This window comes from Octodon degus, unplaced genomic scaffold (genome assembly GCF_000260255.1).
Source record: "Octodon degus isolate 3935 unplaced genomic scaffold, OctDeg1.0 scaffold00292, whole genome shotgun sequence".
NCBI classification, from domain to species: Eukaryota; Metazoa; Chordata; class Mammalia; order Rodentia; family Octodontidae; genus Octodon; species Octodon degus.
Genome location: NW_004524868.1, coordinates 252843 through 257199, shown reverse-complemented (window position 1 = coordinate 257199; position 4357 = coordinate 252843). Strand labels below are relative to the sequence as shown.

At 44.1% G+C, this 4357-nt stretch overlaps 1 pseudogene; it reads left to right on the top strand.

Moving 5' to 3' along the window:
- The first annotated feature begins 2062 nt into the window (after positions 1–2062).
- Positions 2063–3480, top strand: LOC111814328 (annotated as a pseudogene).
- The last annotated feature ends 877 nt before the right edge of the window (positions 3481–4357 follow it).

Genomic DNA, 4357 nt, shown 5'->3' with positions numbered 1-4357 from the left:
TCTTGTACAGCAATTAACCACTAAGAAGAATATATGCAGTGTATTATTTGTCAAAACTGTACTTCCGATTTGGTTTGAAACTGTCTCATTGCTATCTGTTTATCAATAAAACTTTGAAAAAAAAACGGTACATTCAAAAGCAAGAACATAATCAATCAATTAAATATCCCCTCCACTTTTAGTATTATCATTTATTGCCATCCTCTGAACCAAAAAAGCTCACATCACAAATAATTATTTTTCTCAATGTACCACTTACCTCTAGATAAGATTGAATGAATTTGCAATATTAATTGAAGGGGTCAGCCAAATAGCTCAAAGGATTAAGTGCCTGCAGGCTGGTGCAGGAGTCAGAGGTTCAGTCCCCGAGCTTACCATAACTGCCCCACCCCCAGCGCTCCCTGACATGGCAACTGAAACTGGGCTTGTTGGCGTATGCCTATAATCACATCTCTTCGGATGCTGTAAACAGGTGGATCACTACAAGTCTGGTCTACTATTGAGACCCTGAACTCCCTGTAGACTCTTCCCTATACACACACACAAAAAAAATACAAAAGTGGATATTCACTGTGTCTGGCATACATAATCATTCAGCGGTCTTCCAAAACTGAAGGTACTACAGAAATGTTTGCAAAAACAATGAAGTCACTTTATGAAAAAATAATAAAGAAATAAAATGTTAGCACACTTTGTTTGGATTTGTATTAGTGCTTCTTAGTATTACAGAGTGGTGTGCTTCATTTGGCAGACTGTGTGTGCACTTAGCCTATCTTCATCTCTTTCAATCCCATCCAGCCCTCCTCATATTCCTTTTCCACCTCAGTGAAGCCCTCTCCGAATGACAAAATTGTACCTTCTGGTTTCCTGCCACCCCTCCTTAGGAACTTGTACTTACTTTTATTAGTCATGTAAGAGAAAACATGGCATCTCACTATTGAGTCTGAATGTTTTTACTTACCTTGCTGCATTCCTGCAGGTAGATCTATTTTTCCAAAAACTGATATGATTTCTTTCTTTACTGCTGAAAAAAAAATTCAGACATATTTTTCCAGAGAAAAATAAAAATAAAACAAGTTGATAATACAGTTTCTAATTGCTATACCATCTACATTAGTCTGACACCACATAAGTGTATCTAATTATCTGTCATGGAAGCACCTGGGTAGTTCCCAGGGACACAATGGGAAGTGACTGCAGAGGCTGGCCTTGCCCTAACTGTGGTGAAAGCACAGGGAGCCAGGCGCACCACCCTTCCAGCAGCAGAGGCACAGCAATCAGGGCAGCAGCACTAACATAAGTAGGTAATTTTTTTTTCTTTTATGTAATTGTTTGTTGCAAGGTCTCACCATGAAGTTGGGACTCTTAGTGAGTGATCCTCCTGCCTTCAGCCTCCTCAGTGCTGGTATTACAAGCAGGTAGCACTCCACCTGGTCTCTGGCTGGCTCAGTGCACCTTGGAGGCAGAGGTGGCACAGCATGTGGTGATGGTTGCTGCCCCCTGCTCCGCTCTTTAATGCATTTGTCACAGGGTGTCACACAGCTTGGTGTGACATGGGGTGCCTGGGATGGAGCACTGTCCCTGTGTTTTTTGCCTAAGCAGGCACTCAGTCCACTGAGCTGTCTACCAGGGCCTAAAATAACTTTTGTACACAGGGGTGTGCTGAGCCAGCCTCCCCCGGGGGCGCCAGATCCTCCAGCTCAGCCCTGTTGCCCATTATCTGGAGGCCAAAGTGCCCCTTCAGGTCCGGCGCCCTCATGCCCTCTCACCAATGCCCAGCGCCCAGCCATGGTGGCTCCTGGGCCGCTGCAGGCCACACACCTTCTCAATTCCGGGCGCCGGCTTCTGGGCCTGCTCACTGGCACTTGCTTTTCCTGCGTGGGCTCCTCAGGAGTGGGGTCTCCTGCATTCATGGATTTCTTCACAGGGCCTACACGAGGCCGTTGGACACAAGCTGCCCTTTTGGGCCACCGTATGGGGAAGGACCTCAGTGGTGGAGCTCACCCCTCCCAAACCGCAGGAGCGCCCTCCCAGTGCGCATGCTCCCTCCCGCCCCTCCTGCATGCATGCTCCCTTCCTGCCTAGGCCCAGTACCCTATCAATTCTTTTTCATGCAATAAAAACTACCAGCAGGCCTAGTGAGATCCTCAGCCTGCCAACTGTGCTGAGCAGCTTGGCTCCGGCCTCAGTCACTACCTGTACTTGGAGAGGGAAATACTTCAGCTCAGGTAGTGAGCCTACAGAGGACAACTGTATGATGCCGATGCTGAGGCATCTTCTCTACAAAATCAAGTCCACCAGCCCCATCACTGTGGCCGAGTACCTGAAGGAGGTGTTAACCTACCAGGTGATGGATATTATGTGCACCCCGATATGCTAGGAGAAAAAGACGGTTCATTACCTGACCTGAAATAACTCAGATCTTTAAAGAGCTACTAGGAATATGGTTCATTAGTGAATGGATGTCGGCTGGGAAAAATGCAGCTCTCCAGCTGGTGGAACTGGGACCCAGTCGAGGCTCTCTCATGGGAGACATTTTGAGGGTGTTCAGTCAGGTTGGGTGTGTGCTAAAGAACTGTGATACTTCGATGCACCTTGTAGAAGTGAGCGAAAGCTTAAGGGATCTTCAAGCATCAACACAGAGTGAAGCTAATATCCCATGGGGGCAGTATGTGGAGTCCCTAGTGTACAGGAAAGATGTTCCTAAGTCTGGCCTCCCAGTTTCCTGGTACTGGGCTCTACAGGATGTCCCAAAACGGTATAGCTTTTCTCTTGCACATGAATTTTTTGATGTTCTTCCTGTGCATAAGTTTCAGAAAACACCCAAGGCTGCAGAAGAATACTCATTGATATTGATGCACAGTTTCTGATAAGCTGAGGTTGGTCCTGCCTCCTTGTGTCACCCCAACAGAAGCTATTCTGCAACATGATGAAAGAAGAGATCACGCTGAAGTGTGTCCTGATGCTGAGGTTGTAATTCAGGAACTTTCTGAATACACTGCGCTCACTGAAGGTGCTGCCCTGATTGCTCATTAAGGTCATGATGGAACAAAGACAGATGTCATCAGAGGATTTTGTGGCCACAAGTTTCATGATGTCTTAATCACCACTGAAACAGCAGAACTAACAGCTGGTGTGGATTCCCTTATTTGCACAGGATGGCGCAAGGCAAAGGAGTGTCTCTGGGTCCCATACAACAAGAAACATTTTTGTAAATAATATGGGCATTAATGTCAGCTGAAGGTTCATTTAGGTAAATGGGATGAACCATTGATGAGGTAGCAGTTACTTCAGGGGTGTGATATATTAATGAGGCCTCAGAGGATGGTGGATACACCTAACTTCTTTGCCTTGCTGACCTACTGGAGACTTCATGGCAGAAGGCATCAGGCAAGTGCATGCCAATCGAAGCCCTCTTCATCGCCTGTGGCTGGGTTGGTAAAATGGCTGGGCAGTGATGTTACAGGTTGGAGTTTGTAATCCTTCCATCTGCCTAAAAAATCAAAACAAAGGGGGCACGTTTCATACTTAAACCTAACCAAAGACCTAATATATTTTATCACTTTACAAACAATAAAAACAGCTCATGTTGTGTATAATAAAACTATAGAACTTTTGCGGTTATAATTCTTTGTACAAGTATATATTTATTTAGATGCTACTGAGAAATTGAGTTTCCTTTTAATAAACCTAGTTGTATTTTTACATTTTATACTAGGGCCAGGAAGACAGATCAGGCATAAGAGCCTGGCTCGCAAAAGCAATGTCCTGAGTTCAATCTCCAGTCTGCAACACTAACAACAACAAAATAAAAGTACTTCTGAGTACTGATGAGTGTAGTAAAAATATTTTCTTTTATTTTTTATTACTTTTTAGATCACTAGTTGAAAAAGTGATCTAAAAAGTCTTTTTAGATCACTTTTTTAACCAAAATCTTTTGGATAAATCTTTTCTTTGATTTTGTGGTGGGTTCAGCCCACCTTGGGGACAGCGAGGGAGGGCATGAGATGCCAGGAATAGAACCATGGTCCCTGTGCACTTGCCTAAGAAGGCACTCGGGACTGCTGAGCTATTTCACTGGCCCCATAAAAACGTTAAAATTGGAGGTAGAATAGGATGTCTGACAGATCGGTAAACTCTTGCTAAGTGAAAGCAATAGAACAACAGCACTTTTATTTACTCTTCTATTTTTGCAGAAGGTGACCTTTGCATACTTACCTCATTTCATAGGAACTAATGTAAATTTACAGTTTTAAAGATTCCAAACTTTCATTTCAAGAAATGAGCTCCTATTTGCAAAACAGCTCTATTACCAAGGCTTAGGAAAATAACACAACCAAATAAGATTTTCCTTGGA